This window comes from Heterodontus francisci, chromosome 8 (genome assembly GCF_036365525.1).
Source record: "Heterodontus francisci isolate sHetFra1 chromosome 8, sHetFra1.hap1, whole genome shotgun sequence".
NCBI classification, from domain to species: Eukaryota; Metazoa; Chordata; class Chondrichthyes; order Heterodontiformes; family Heterodontidae; genus Heterodontus; species Heterodontus francisci.
In genome coordinates this window covers 122,078,910-122,096,271 of record NC_090378.1, presented here as the reverse complement: position 1 = coordinate 122,096,271, position 17,362 = coordinate 122,078,910, and the positions used below count along the sequence as shown (strand labels likewise).

The 17,362-nt window shown below is 46.2% G+C and overlaps 1 protein-coding gene across 7 annotated transcripts in view; it reads left to right on the top strand.

Moving 5' to 3' along the window:
- Positions 1-17,362, top strand: part of LOC137373124 (ral guanine nucleotide dissociation stimulator-like 1) — a 207,154-nt gene that overhangs the window by 172,682 nt on the left and 17,110 nt on the right. For all 7 annotated transcript variants that reach the window (XR_010975593.1, XR_010975594.1, XR_010975592.1 and 4 more), the window contains exon 2: positions 747-6,244. The gene's annotated coding sequence lies outside the window, so the exon portion shown is untranslated. The remainder of the gene's footprint in view (positions 1-746; positions 6,245-17,362) is intronic.

Genomic DNA, 17,362 nt, shown 5'->3' with positions numbered 1-17,362 from the left:
AATCCCTCCCTATCTCTGGAACCTCCTCCAAGCTGCTGAACTTCGTGTCATCAACAATCTTGGATAGATGTCTCTATTCCTTCATCCAAGTCATTGATCAATATAGTGAAAAGTTGAGGCTCCAGCACAGATCCCTGGGGACACCACGATTCACATCTTGCTAATTGGAGTAAATACACATTATCCCTACTCTCTGTCTCCTACCTCCTAACCAATTCCTTACCCATGTCAAAACATTTCCTCACATTCCATATGCTTCCATTTTGCGAACAGTCTCTTGTGTGGAACCTTCTCAAATGCCTTCTGGAAATCCATATAAATAACATCCATAGACATTCCCTTATCGACCACATTAGTGACCGCTTCAAAAAATACAACTCAGTTAGTTAAACATGTTTCACCCTTTTTAAATCCGTGCTGACTCTCTCTGATCAGTTTATATTTGTCAGTCATTCTGTCCCTAATAACAGATTCAAATAACTTCCCCAAAACAGATGTTAAACTGAGATGTTAGTCGTGAATTACTCGAGCAAACAGCTGGCAGAGAGACGAGGGGCTGAACGGCCTCCTCCTGTGCTGTAGAATTATACTGCTTTTTGGCTGAAACATGTGGATTGGAACAGGAGGTGTGCTGGAGTTTAAACAATGAGTTAAATATGGACGTAGTGTCATTAGTGGGTAATGCACAGTCTACACTGTGTCCAGGACCCTCTCTAAAAGATGTCTTTCTCTTTTTCCTTTTTCAGGTCCAGGGCTGTAATTAAGGAGCTGAAAGAATATTTAGTGAAGAAGTTTCCGGACTGTGCGGTGTGTGTGAAGGTGTTCGGCAGTGACTGATGATTACAGCTCCTTGTTCAGTCTGCTCCGCCCTCACCACTGATCAAGCCATGTAACCTCCTGTCACACTGAGTGAAATTACAATCGATATCATAGTGTCAGTCACAGAAAACAACAGCATCACAGTCTGAGTCACTGGGACAGACATCACTGCCTCACATCAAAGAACAGACCCCTTATCCCCTCTCACCATGTTCATAAACCATACAGTAGAGAAAATATACTGACAAACACCACCTTATATTAAACACTCACACCCATAGAACACCATCAGAGGTAGAGGATGGGACAGAGATTGAGAGAGATAGATAGAAAGAGAGAGTGAGATGGAGAGAGAGACAGAGAGAGAGATAGACAGAGACTCTGTGTCAGCTCCTGTACATGCTTTTTCTTATTCATTCATGGGATGTGGGCATCACTGGCTAGGCCAGCATTTATTGTCCATCCCTAATTGCCCTTGAGAAGGTGATGGTGAGCTGCCTTCTTGAACCGCTGCAGTCCATTTGGGGTAGGTATACCCACAGTGCTGTTAAGAAGGGAGTTCCAGGATTTTGACCCAACGACAGTGAAGAAATGGGAATATCGTTCCAAGTCAGGATGGTGTGTGACTTGGAGGGGAACTTGCAGGTGGTCGTGTTCCCATGCATCTGCTGCCCTTGTCCATCTAGGTGGTAGATGTCACAGGTTTGGAAGGTGTTGCCTAAGGAGGCTTGGTGTCTTACTGCAGTGCATCTTGTAGATGGTACACACTGCTGCCATTGTAGGTCTCTTGTGGAGGGAGTGAATGTTTGTGGATGGGGTGCCAATCAAGCAGGCTGCTTTGTCCTGGATGGTATCGAGCTTCTTGAGTGTTGTTGGAGCTGTACCCATCCAGGCAAGTGGAGAGTATTCCATCACACTCCTGACTTGTGCCTTGTAGATGGTGGACAGGCTTTGGGGAGTCAGGAGGTGAGTTACTCGCCACAGGATTCCTAGCCTCTGACTTGCTCTTGTAGCCACGGTATTTATATGGCTACTTCAGTTCAGTTTCTGGTCAATGGTAACCCCCAGGATATTGATAGTGGAGCATTCCGCGATTGTAATGCCATTGAATGTCAAGGGAAAATATTTAGATTCTTACTTGTTGGAGATGGTCAGTGCCTGGCACTTGTGTGGCGCGAATGTTACTTGCCACTTATTAGCCCAAGCCTGGATATTGTCCAGGTCTTGCTGCATTTCTACACGGACTGCTTCAGTATCTGAGGAGTCACAAATGGTGCTGAACATTGTGCAATCATCAGCGAACATCCCCACTTCTGACCTTATAATTGAAGGAAGCTCATTGATGAAGCAGCTGAAGATGGTTGGACCCAGGACACTACCCTACAGAACTCCTGCAGTGTTGTCCTGGAGCTCAGATGATTGATCTCCAACAACCACAACCATCTTCCTTTGTGCTAGGTATGACTCCAGCCAGTGGAGGGTTTCCCCCTGATTCCCATTGACCTCAGTTTTGCTCGGGCTCTTTGATGCCATACTCTGTCAAATGCTGCCTTGATGTCAAGGGCGGTCACTCTCACCTCACCTCTTTAGTTCAGCTCTTTTGTCCATGTTTGAACCAAGGCTGTAATGAGGTCAGGAGCTGAGTGGCCCTAGCGGGACCCAAACTGAGCATCACTGAGCCGGTTATTGCTAAGCAGGTGCCGCTTGATGGCACTGTTGATGACACCTTCCATCACTTTACCGATGATTGCGAGTCGGCTGATGGGGCGGTAATTGGCCGGGTTGGATTTGTCCAGCTTTTTGTGTATAGGACATACCTGGGCAATTTTCCACATTGCAGGGTAGATGCCAGTGTTGTACCTGAACTGGAACAGCTTGGCTATGGGCGCAACAAGTTCTGGAGCACAGGCCTTCAGTATTGTTGTTGGAATGTTATCAGGGCCCATAGCTTTTGCAGTATCCAGTGCCTTCAGTTGTATCTTGATATCACGCGGAGTGAATCGCATTGGCTGCAGTCTGGCATCTGTGATGTTGGGGACTTCAGGAGGAGGCTGAGATGGATCATCTACTCAGGACTTTTGGCTGAAGATTGTTGCAAATGGTTCAGCCTTATCTTTTGCACTGATGTGCTGGGCTCCCCCATCATTGAGGTTGGGGATATTTGTGGAGCCTCCTCTTCCAGTTAGTTGTTCAATTGTCCACCACCATTCACGACTGGATGTGGCAGGACTGCAGAGCTTAGATCTGATCCGTTGGTTATGGGATTGCTCAGCTCTGTCTATCGCATGCTGCTTACGCAGTTTGGCAGGCAAGTAGTCCTGTGTTGTAGCTTCACCGGGTTGGCACCTCATTTTGAGGTATGCCTGGTGCTTCTCCTGGCATGCCCTCCTGCACTCTTCATTGAACCAGGGTTGATCCCCCGGCTTGATGGTAATGATAGAGTGGGGGATATGCCAGGCCATGAGGTTACAGATTGTGATTGAGTACAATTCTGCTGCTGCTGATGGCCCATAGTGCCTCATGGATGCCCAGTTTTGAGTTGCTAGATCTGTTCAAAATTTATCCCATTTAGCACGGTGCTAGTGCTACACAACATGATGGAGGGTATCTTCAATACGAAGACGGGACTTCGTCTCCACATTGATTGTGCGGTGGTCACTCCGACCAATACTGTCATGGACAGAAGCATCTGTGGCAGGCAGCTTGGTGAGGATGAGGTCAAGTATGTTTTACCCTATTATTGGTTCACTCACCACCTACTGCAGACAGTCTTGCAGCTATGTCATTTAGGACTTGGCCAGCTCAGTCAGTAGTGGTGCTACCGAGCTACTCTTGGTGATGGACATTGAAGACTCCCACCCAGAGTATATTCTGTGCCCTTGCCAGCTTCAGTGTTTCCTCCAAGTGCTGTTCAACATGGAGGAGTACTGCTTCATCAGCTGAGGGGGGCAGTAGGTGTTAATCAGCAGGAGGTTTCTTTGCCCATGTTTAACCTGATGTCATGAGACTTCATGGGGTCTGGAGTCACAGTTGAGGACACCCTCCCAACTGTATACCACTGTGCTGTCCCCTCTGCTGGTTCTGTCCTGCCGGTGGGACAGGACATAGGCGGGGATGGGGATGGTGATGGCAGTATCTGGGGCATTGTCTGCAAGGTATGATTACGTGAGTATATCTATGTCAGGCTGTTGCTTGACTAGTCTGTGGGACAGCTCTCCCAATTTTGGCACAATCCCTAGGTGTTAGGAAGGAGGGCTTTGCAGGGTTGACAGGACTGGATTTGTCGTTGTCATTTCTGGTGCCCAGGTCAATGATGTGTGGTCCGTCCAGTTTCATTCCTTATTGACTTTGTAGCAACTAGATACAACTGAGTGGCTTGCTAGGCCATCTCAGAAGGCATTAAGTATAAAACGCATTGGGACTGGAATCACATATAGGCCAGACCAAGTATGGATGGCAGATTTCCTTCCCTAAAGGGCATTAGAGAACCAGATGGGCTTTTACAACAATCGGTAATGGTTTCATAGCCATCATTAATTCCAGATTTATTAACTGAATGCAAGTTTCACCTTCTGCACTGATGGGATTTGAACCCATCTCCCCAGAGTAATACCCTGGGTCGCTCGTCCAGTGACAATACCACTACACCACCACCTCCCCACATGTAAGAATGAAGAAGTCTTATTGCAGTTCGATCGGACCTTGCTGAGACTACACCTGGTGAACTGTGGACAGTTTTGGTCTCTTTACCTAAGGCAGGATATACTGGCCTTGGAAGGAGTGCAGCAAAGATTCACCAGACTGATTCCTGGGATGAGGGCATTGTCCTATGAGGAGAGATTGAGTAGACTGGGACATTATTCCCTGAAATGTAGAAGAATGAGAGGAGATCTGATTGAAAGATATACAATTTGTAATGTGATCGACAGGGTAGATACTGGGAGGATGTTTTCCCCTGGCTGGGGAATCTAGAACTAGGGGTCACAGTCTCAGAATAAGGGGTCGGCCATTTCAGACTGAGATAAGGAGAAATTTCTTCACTCAAGACGTTGTGAATCTTTGGAATCTTTGGAATTCTGTATCCCAGAGAGCTGTGGATGCTCAGTCCTTGAGTATATTGAAGACAGGGGTCCATACATTTTTGGTTACAACAGAAATTAAGGAATAGGGGATAGTACGGGAAGGTGGAATTGAGTGAGAAGACCAGCCATGATCATATTGAATGGTGGAGTAGATTCGAAGGGCCGAATGGCCTCCCCTGCTCCTATTTCTGATGTGATTATAATTGTGTCAGTGTGTGTTAATAATAAATGGGTTTCCTCTGTTTTAACTGGTCATTATTTAATGATTGAGCTGTTACCCAGGATAAGCTGCAGAAGGTCCAGTTTCTAACCAGAAACTCACCACTCGGGCTCTTGGTCAACATGAACTGGTTACTGTCCCGCCCTCCCTGACTGGTCTCTGAGTTGCTGTATTTAAAATGTACATTTTCCTTTAATCCATCCAGTGCAGTCTCCAGCCAGGGCTCCATTCATCCAGTGCAGTCTCCAGCCAGGGCTCCGTTCATCCAGTGCAGTCTCCAACCAAGGCTCCATTCATCCAGTGCATTCTTCAGCCAGGGCTCCATTCATCCAGTGCAGTCTCCAGCCAGGGCTCCATTCATCCAGTGCAGTCTCCAGCCAGGGCTCCATTCATCCAATGCAGTCTCCAGCCAGGGCTCCATTCATCCAGTGCAGTCTCCAGCCAGGCCTCCATTCATCCAATGCAGTCTCCAGCCAGGGCTCCATTCATCCAGTGCAGTCTCCAGTCAGGGCTCCACTCATCCAATGCAGTCTCCAGCCAGGGCTCCATTCATCCAGTGCAGTCTCCAGCCAGGCCTCCATTCATCCAATGCAGTCTCCAGCCAGGCCTCCATTCATTCAATGCAGTCTCCAGCCAGGGCTCCATTCATCCAGTGCAGTCTCCAGCCAGGGCTCCATTCATCCAGTGCAGTCTCCAGTCAGGGCTCCATTCATCCAGTGCAGTCTCCAGGCCAGGGCTCCATTCATCCAGTGCAGTCTCCAGCCAAGGCTCCATTCATCCAGTGCAGTCTCCAGCCAGGGTTCCATTCATCCAGTGCAGTCTCCAGCCAAGGCTCCATTCATCCACTGCAGTCTGCAGCCAGGGCTCCATTCATCCACTGCAGTCTCCAGCCAGGGCTCCATTCATCCAGTGCCGTCTCCAGCCAGGGCTCCATTCATCCAGTGCAGTCTCTAGCCAGGGCTCCATTCATCCAGTGCAGTCTCCAGCCAGGGCTCCATTCATCCAGTGCAGTCTCCAGCCAGGGCTCCATTCATCCAGTGCAGGCTCCAGCCAGGGCTCCGTCCATCCAGTGCCGTCTCCTGCCAAGGCTCCATTCATCCATCACATCAGTAAAACGTACAAGGTGAAAACCATCAAACTGTAATAGTGGAGACTGTCGTCAGGATGGGGGAGCAGGGAGCTGCATGGATTGGTGGAGGGACATCCTCTTTCCTCTCAGATACACACCTCCCTGAGCTCCATCCCTCCCTCCATCTGAGCTCCATCCCTCCCTCTATCTGTTCTCCATCCCTCCCTCTATCTGAGCTCCATCCCTCCCTCTATCTGAGCTCCATCCCTCCCTCTGTCTGAGCTCCATCCCTCCCTCTATCTGAGCTTCATCCCTCCCTGTGTCTGAGCTCCATCCCTCCCTCTGTCTGAGCTCCATCCCTCCCTCTATCTGAGCTCCATCCCTCCCTCCATCCGAGCTCCAATCCTCCCTCTGTCTGATCTCCATCCCTCCATCTATCTGAGCTCCATCCCTCCCTCTATCTGAGCTCCATCCCTCCCTCTGTCTGAGCTCCATCCCTCCCTCTGTCTGAGCTCCATCCCTCCCTCTATCTGAGCTTCATCCCTCCCTGTGACTGAGCTCCATCCCTCCCTCTGTCTGAGCTCCATCCCTCCCTCTATCTGATCTCCATCCCTCCATCTATCTGAGCTCCATCCCTCCCTCTATCTGAGCTCCATGCCTCCCTCTGTCTGAGCTCCATCCCTCCCTCTGTCTGAGCTCCATCCCTCCCTCTATCTGAGCTTCATCCCTCCCTGTGTCTGAGCTCCATCCCTCCCTCTGTCTGAGCTCCATCCCTCCCTCTATTTGAGCTGCTGGGAGTCAGACCTGAGTTTGTTACATTTAATACCATTCAGAATAATGTCTGCATATTTTAAGTGTAAGTTTGATGAAATAAATTTGAACAGCACCAAAAACATTACAAATGGCTTCTACATTTGGCAAAGTAGAAACCACAGCATTGTGTCAATGAGCATAGAACTAATGAAAGGGAGAATAAAAACTTTATGAATATGATTATCAGAAATGTGTCATTATTATATTTTAAAAGGTCTCCTTGTCAGTAAAGATATATCCTGTTGAGTAATATATGCAGACAGGCTGTGCTAAAGTTGGACAATGTTGAGATGTTGATTTCATGTTTTAACAATAAGCAGAATTAAGTTAACAAGATGTGAACAAGATGAGCAGAAATTGTTTACAGATGCTGATGACAGCCTCTGTGTTCCTCAGAGGGTCCCAGTTGTGTTGTTCACAAACCATGTTTTGCAGACAGGCTGCTCTTCTTAAAGGCAGGCTGTCCCTTTTAAAGGAAATCTGAACTGAATAATATTGCTGCAGTTTTAATGATGCCAAACAGAATGCCAGGGGAGGGAGGGGCTTCAAGGATGACAGAGGCATGAACAGTGGAGGTGGGTAGGAGCAGAGATACCATGGTTCTTCAGGGGGTGGGGGTTGCGGTTAGGATGCATTGGTGGGTGTGTGAGGGTGAGGTGGAGTATTTGACTGTCAGGAGTGAATCCTGAGTGCTCGGGATTGTTACTGGGTGAGTGATGGGGGTGTGGTACAATGAGCAGGAGGAGAGGTTGGTGCTGTGCTTGGTGGGAGATGTCCTGTGAAGATACATTCACTGACCTTGACCACCCTGTGAGGTCACTGAACTTCTCGCGACACTGCTGTCAGGTCCTCAGGTCCAGACTCCAGGAATTGACCTCCCTGGTCATCGCTCCCATTCTCTTCTGAGAGTTTTGCTTTGAGGGCCTCCTGGCTCCTTGTGCAAACATTGATTCTCTCCTCCTTTGTACCTCCTCTATTAATGTCTCCAGTGTCACATCGGGAAACTTGGGAGCCCTCTCTCTGCTCTCCAGCCTGTGTTTTCAGGTACATCACACTTCACAGTTCAGTCTGTGTACTCAAGTAGATCACACTTCACAGTCCAGTCTGTGTACTCAGATACATCACACTTCACAATCCAGTCTGTTTACTCAAGTAGATCACACTTCACAGTCCAGTCTGTGTACTCAGGAACATCACACTTCACAATCCAGTCTGTGTACTCAGATACATCACACTTCACAATCCAGTCTGTGTACTCAGATACATCACACTTCACAATCCAGTCTGTGTACTCAGGAACATCACACTTCACAATCCAGTCTGTGTACTCAGATACATCACACTTCACAATCCAGTCTGTGTACTCAGGAACATCACACTTCACAATCCAGTCTGTGTACTCAGGAACATCACACTTCACAATCCAGTCTGTGTACTCAGATACATCACACTTCACAATCCAGTCTGTGTACTCAAGTAGATCACACTTCACAATCCATTCTGTGTACTCAGATACATCACACTTCACAATCCAGTCTGTGTACTCAGATACATCACCCTTCACAATCCAGTCTGTGTACTCAGGTACATCACACTTCACAATCCAGTCTGTGTACTCAGATACATCACACTTCACAATCCAGTCTCTATACTCAGATACATCACACTTCACAATCCATTCTGTGTACTCAGATACATCACACTTCACAATCCAGTCTCTATACTCAGATACATCACACTTCACAATCCAGTCTGTGTACTCAGGAACATCACACTTCACAATCCAGTCTGTGTACTCAGATACATCACACTTCACAATCCAGTCTGTGTACTCAAGTAGATCACACTTCACAATCCATTCTGTGTACTCAGATACATCACACTTCACAATCCAGTCTGTGTACTCAGATACATCACACTTCACAATCCAGTCTGTGTACTCAAGTAGATCACAATTCACAATCCAGTCTGTGTACTCAGGTACATCACACTTCACAATCCAGTCTGTGTACTCAGATACATCACACTTCACAATCCAGTCTGTGTACTCAGATACATCACACTTCACAATCCAGTCTGTGTACTCAGGAACATCACACTTCACAATCCAGTCTGTGTACTCAGATACATCACACTTCACAATCCAGTCTGTGTGCTCAGGAACATCACACTTCACAATCCAGTCTGTGTACTCAGGTACATCACACTTCACAGTCCAGTCTGTGTACTCAGGTACATCACACGTCACAGTCCAGTCTGTGTACTCAGGTACATCACACTTCACAATCCAGTCTGTGTCCTCAAGTAGATCACACTTCATAATCCAGTCTGTTTACTCAGGTACATCACACTTCACAGTCCAGTCTGTTTACTCAGGTACATCACACTTCACAATCCAGTCTGTGTACTCAGGGACATCACACTTCACAATCCAGTCTGTGTACTCAGGGACATCACACTTCACAATCCAGTCTGTGTACTCAGGGACATCACACTTCACAATCCAGTCTGTGTACTCAGGAACATCACAATTCACAATCCGGTCTGCATACTCAGGGACATCACACTTCACAATCCAGTCTGTGTACTCAGGTACATCACACTTCACAATCCAGTCTGTGTACTCAGGGACATCACACTTCACAATCCAGTCTGTGTACTCAGGAACATCACAATTCACAATCCGGTCTGCATACTCAGGGACATCACACTTCACAATCCAGTCTGTGTACTCAGGGACATCACACTTCACAATCCAGTCTGTGTACTCAGGGACATCACACTTCACAATCCAGTCTGTGTACTCAGGAACATCACAATTCACAATCCGGTCTGCATACTCAGGGACATCACACTTCACAATCCAGTCTGTGTACTCAGGTACATCACACTTCACAATCCAGTCTGTGTACTCAGGTACATCACACTTCACAATCCAGTCTGTGTACTCAGGGACATCACACTTCACAATCCAGTCTGTGTACTCAGGGACATCACACTTCACAATCCAGTCTGTGTACTCAGGAACATCACAATTCACAATCCGGTCTGCATACTCAGGGACATCACACTTCACAATCCAGTCTGTGTACTCAGGTACATCACATTTCACAATCCAGTCTGTGTACTCAGGTACATCAAACTTCACAGTCGAGTCTGTGTACTCAGGTACATCACACTTCACAATCCAGTCTGTGTACTCAGATACATCACACTTCACAATCCAGTCTGTGTACTCAGATACATCACACTTCACAATCCAGTCTGTGTACTCAGGTACATCACACTTCACAATCCAGTCTGTGTACTCAGATACATCACACTTCACAATCCAGTCGGTGTACTCAGGTACATCACACTTCACAATCCAGTCTGTGTACTCAGGAACATCACACTTCACAATCCAGTCTGTGTACTCAGATACATCACACTTCACAATCCAGTCTGTGTACTCAGGGACATCACACTTCACAATCCAGTCTGTGTACTCAGGTACATCACACTTCACAATCCAGTCTGTGTACTCAGATACATCACACTTCACAATCCAGTCTGTGTACTCAGGTACATCACACTTCACAATCCAGTCTGTGTACTCAGGTACATCACACTTCACAATCCAGTCGGTGTACTCAGGAACATCACACTTCACAATCCAGTATGTGTACTCAGGTACATAACACTTCACAATCCAGTCTGTGTACTCAGATACATCACACTTCACAATCCAGTCTGTGTACTCAGATACATCACACTTCACAATCCAGTCTGTGTACTCAGGTACATCACACTTCACAATCCAGTCTGTGTACTCAGATACATCACACTTCACAATCCAGTCTGTGTACTCAGATTCATCACACTTCATAATCCAGTCTGTGTACTCAGGTACATCACACTTCACAATCCAGTCTGTGTACTCAGGTACATCACACTTCACAATCCAGTCTGTGTACTCAGATACATCACACTTCACAGTCCAGTCTGTGTACTCAGGTACATCACACTTCACAATCCAGTCTGTGTACTCAGGTACATAACACTTCACAATCCAGTCTGTGTACTCAGGTACATCACACTTCACAATCCAGTCTGTGTACTCAGATACATCACACTTCACAGTCCAGTCTGTGTACTCAGGTACATCACACTTCACAATCCAGTCTGTGTACTCAGATACATCACACTTCACAGTCCAGTCTGTGTACTCAGATACATCACACTTCATAATCCAGTCTGTGTACTCAGGTACATCACACTTCACAATCCAGTCTGTGTACTCAGGCACATCACACTTCACAATCCAGTCTGTGTACTCAGATACATCACACTTCACAGTCCAGTCTGTGTACTCAGGTACATCACACTTCACAGTCCAGTCTGTGTACTCAGGTACATCACACTTCACAATCCAGTCTGTATACTCAGGTACATCACACTTCACAATCCAGTCTGTGTACTCAGATACATCACACTTCACAGTCCAGTCTGTGTACTCAGGTACATCACACTTCACAATCCAGTCTGTGTACTCAGGTACATAACACTTCACAATCCAGTCTGTGTACTCAGGTACATCACACTTCACAATCCAGTCTGTATACTCAGGGACATCACACTTCACAATCCAGTCTGTGTACTCAGGTACATCACACTTCACAATCCAGTCTGTGTACTCAGGTACATCACACTTCACAATCCAGTCTGTATACTCAGGGACATCACACTTCACAATCCAGTCTGTGTACTCAGGTACATAACACTTCACAATCCAGTCTGTGTACTCAGGTACATCACACTTCACAATCCAGTCTGTGTACTCAGGGACATCACACTTCACAATCCAGTCTGTGTACTCAGGTACATCACACTTCACAATCCAGTCTGTGTACTCAGGGACATCACACTTCACATTCCAGTCTGTGTACTCAGGTACATCACACTTCACAATCCAGTCTGTGTACTCAGGTACATCACACTTCACAATCCAGTCTGTGTACTCAGGTACATCACACTTCACAATCCAGTCTGTACACTCAGGGACATCACACTTCACAATCCAGTCTGTGTACTCAGGTACATAACACTTCACAATCCAGTCTGTGTACTCAGGTACATCACACTTCACAATCCAGTCTGTATACTCAGGAACATCACACTTCTCAATCCGGTCTGTGTACTCAGGTACATCACACTTCACAATCCAGTCCGTATACTCAGGGACATCACACTTCACAATCCAGTCTGTGTACTCAGGTACATCACACTTCACAATCCAGTCTGTGTACTCAGGGACATCACACTTCACAATCCAGTCTGTGTACTCAGGTACATAACACTTCACAATCCAGTCTGTATACTCAGGGACATCACACTTCACAATCCAGTCTGTGTACTCAGGTACATCACACTTCACAATCCAGTCTGTGTACTCAGGTACATCACACTTCACAATCCAGTCTGTGTACTCAGGTACATCACACTTCACAATCCAGTCTGTATACTCAGGGACATCACACTTCACAATCCAGTCTGTGTACTCAGGTACATAACACTTCACAATCCAGTCTGTGTACTCAGGTACATCACACTTCACAATCCAGTCTGTATACTCAGGAACATCACACTTCTCAATCCGGTCTGTGTACTCAGGTACATCACACTTCACAATCCAGTCTGTGTCCTCAGGTACATAACACTTCACAATCCAGTCTGTGTACTCAGGTACATCACACTTCACAATCCAGTCTGTATACTCAGGAACATCACACTTCTCAATCCGGTCTGTGTACTCAGGTACATCACACTTCACAATCCAGTCTGTATACTCAGGGACATCACACTTCACAATCCAGTCTGTGTACTCAGGTACATCACACTTCACAATCCAGTCTGTGTACTCAGGGACATCACACTTCACAATCCAGTCTGTGTACTCAGGTACATAACACTTCACAATCCAGTCTGTATACTCAGGGACATCACACTTCACAATCCAGTCTGTGTACTCAGGTACATCACACTTCACAATCCAGTCTGTGTACTCAGGTACATCACACTTCACAATCCAGTCTGTGTACTCAGGTACATCACACTTCACAATCCAGTCTGTGTACTCAGATACATCACACTTCACAATCCAGTCTGTGTACTCAGATACATCACACTTCACAATCCAGTCTGTGTGCTCAGGAACATCACAGTTCACAATCCAGTCTGTGTACTCAGGTACATCACACTTCACAGTCCAGTCTGTGTACTCAGGTACATCACACGTCACAGTCCAGTCTGTGTACTCAGGTACATCACACTTCACAATCCAGTCTGTGTCCTCAAGTAGATCACACTTCATAATCCAGTCTGTTTACTCAGGTACATCACACTTCACAGTCCAGTCTGTTTACTCAGGTACATCACACTTCACAATCCAGTCTGTGTACTCAGGTACATAACACTTCACAATCCAGTCTGTATACTCAGGGACATCACACTTCACAATCCAGTCTGTGTACTCAGGTACATCACACTTCACAATCCAGTCTGTGTACTCAGGTACATCACACTTCACAATCCAGTCTGTGTACTCAGGTACATCACACTTCACAATCCAGTCTGTGTACTCAGATACATCACACTTCACAATCCAGTCTGTGTACTCAGATACATCACACTTCACAATCCAGTCTGTGTGCTCAGGAACATCACAGTTCACAATCCAGTCTGTGTACTCAGGTACATCACACTTCACAGTCCAGTCTGTGTACTCAGGTACATCACACGTCACAGTCCAGTCTGTGTACTCAGGTACATCACACTTCACAATCCAGTCTGTGTCCTCAAGTAGATCACACTTCATAATCCAGTCTGTTTACTCAGGTACATCACACTTCACAGTCCAGTCTGTTTACTCAGGTACATCACACTTCACAATCCAGTCTGTGTACTCAGGGACATCACACTTCACAATCCAGTCTGTGTACTCAGGGACATCACACTTCACAATCCAGTCTGTGTACTCAGGGACATCACACTTCACAATCCAGTCTGTGTACTCAGGAACATCACAATTCACAATCCGGTCTGCATACTCAGGGACATCACACTTCACAATCCAGTCTGTGTACTCAGGTACATCACACTTCACAATCCAGTCTGTGTACTCAGGGACATCACACTTCACAATCCAGTCTGTGTACTCAGGAACATCACAATTCACAATCCGGTCTGCATACTCAGGGACATCACACTTCACAATCCAGTCTGTGTACTCAGGGACATCACACTTCACAATCCAGTCTGCGTACTCAGGGACATCACACTTCACAATCCAGTCTGTGTACTCAGGAACATCACAATTCACAATCCGGTCTGCATACTCAGGGACATCACACTTCACAATCCAGTCTGTGTACTCAGGTACATCACACTTCACAATCCAGTCTGTGTACTCAGGTACATCACACTTCACAATCCAGTCTGTGTACTCAGGGACATCACACTTCACAATCCATTCTGTGTACTCAGGGACATCACACTTCACAATCCAGTCTGTGTACTCAGGAACATCACAATTCACAATCCGGTCTGCATACTCAGGGACATCACACTTCACAATCCAGTCTGTGTACTCAGGTACATCACATTTCACAATCCAGTCTGTGTACTCAGGTACATCAAACTTCACAGTCGAGTCTGTGTACTCAGGTACATCACACTTCACAATCCAGTCTGTGTACTCAGATACATCACACTTCACAATCCAGTCTGTGTACTCAGATACATCACACTTCACAATCCAGTCTGTGTACTCAGGTACATCACACTTCACAATCCAGTCTGTGTACTCAGATACATCACACTTCACAATCCAGTCGGTGTACTCAGGTACATCACACTTCACAATCCAGTCTGTGTACTCAGGAACATCACACTTCACAATCCAGTCTGTGTACTCAGATACATCACACTTCACAATCCAGTCTGTGTACTCAGGGACATCACACTTCACAATCCAGTCTGTGTACTCAGGTACATCACACTTCACAATCCAGTCTGTGTACTCAGATACATCACACTTCACAATCCAGTCTGTGTACTCAGGTACATCACACTTCACAATCCAGTCTGTGTACTCAGGTACATCACACTTCACAATCCAGTCGGTGTACTCAGGAACATCACACTTCACAATCCAGTATGTGTACTCAGGTACATAACACTTCACAATCCAGTCTGTGTACTCAGATACATCACACTTCACAATCCAGTCTGTGTACTCAGATACATCACACTTCACAATCCAGTCTGTGTACTCAGGTACATCACACTTCACAATCCAGTCTGTGTACTCAGATACATCACACTTCACAATCCAGTCTGTGTACTCAGATACATCACACTTCATAATCCAGTCTGTGTACTCAGGTACATCACACTTCACAATCCAGTCTGTGTACTCAGGTACATCACACTTCACAATCCAGTCTGTGTACTCAGATACATCACACTTCACAGTCCAGTCTGTGTACTCAGGTACATCACACTTCACAATCCAGTCTGTGTACTCAGGTACATAACACTTCACAATCCAGTCTGTGTACTCAGGTACATCACACTTCACAATCCAGTCTGTGTACTCAGATACATCACACTTCACAGTCCAGTCTGTGTACTCAGGTACATCACACTTCACAATCCAGTCTGTGTACTCCGATACATCACACTTCACAGTCCAGTCTGTGTACTCAGATACATCACACTTCATAATCCAGTCTGTGTACTCAGGTACATCACACTTCACAATCCAGTCTGTGTACTCAGGTACATCACACTTCACAATCCAGTCTGTGTACTCAGATACATCACACTTCACAGTCCAGTCTGTGTACTCAGGTACATCACACTTCACAGTCCAGTCTGTGTACTCAGGTACATCACACTTCACAATCCAGTCTGTATACTCAGGTACATCACACTTCACAATCCAGTCTGTGTACTCAGATACATCACACTTCACAGTCCAGTCTGTGTACTCAGGTACATCACACTTCACAATCCAGTCTGTGTACTCAGGTACATAACACTTCACAATCCAGTCTGTGTACTCAGGTACATCACACTTCACAATCCAGTCTGTATACTCAGGGACATCACACTTCACAATCCAGTCTGTGTACTCAGGTACATCACACTTCACAATCCCGTCTGTGTACTCAGGTACATCACACTTCACAATCCAGTCTGTATACTCAGGGACATCACACTTCACAATCCAGTCTGTGTACTCAGGTACATAACACTTCACAATCCAGTCTGTGTACTCAGGTACATCACACTTCACAATCCAGTCTGTGTACTCAGGGACATCACACTTCACAATCCAGTCTGTGTACTCAGGTACATCACACTTCACAATCCAGTCTGTGTACTCAGGGACATCACACTTCACAATCCAGTCTGTGTACTCAGGTACATCACACTTCACAATCCAGTCTGTGTACTCAGGTACATCACACTTCACAATCCAGTCTGTGTACTCAGGTACATCACACTTCACAATCCAGTCTGTATACTCAGGGACATCACACTTCACAATCCAGTCTGTGTACTCAGGTACATAACACTTCACAATCCAGTCTGTGTACTCAGGTACATCACACTTCACAATCCAGTCTGTATACTCAGGAACATCACACTTCTCAATCCGGTCTGTGTACTCAGGTACATCACACTTCACAATCCAGTCTGTATACTCAGGGACATCACACTTCACAATCCAGTCTGTGTACTCAGGTACATCACACTTCACAATCCAGTCTGTGTACTCAGGGACATCACACTTCACAATCCAGTCTGTGTACTCAGGTACATAACACTTCACAATCCAGTCTGTATACTCAGGGACATCACACTTCACAATCCAGTCTGTGTACTCAGGTACATCACACTTCACAATCCAGTCTGTGTACTCAGGTACATCACACTTCACAATCCAGTCTGTGTACTCAGGTACATCACACTTCACAATCCAGTCTGTATACTCAGGGACATCACACTTCACAATCCAGTCTGTGTACTCAGGTACATAACACTTCACAATCCAGTCTGTGTACTCAGGTACATCACACTTCACAATCCAGTCTGTATACTCAGGAACATCACACTTCTCAATCCGGTCTGTGTACTCAGGTACATCACACTTCACAATCCAGTCTGTGTACTCAGGTACATCACACTTCACAATCCAGTCTGTGTACTCAGGTACATCACACTTCACAATCCAGTCTGTGTACTCAGATACATCACACTTCACAGTCCAGTCTGTGTACTCAGGTACATCACACTTCACAATCCAGTCTG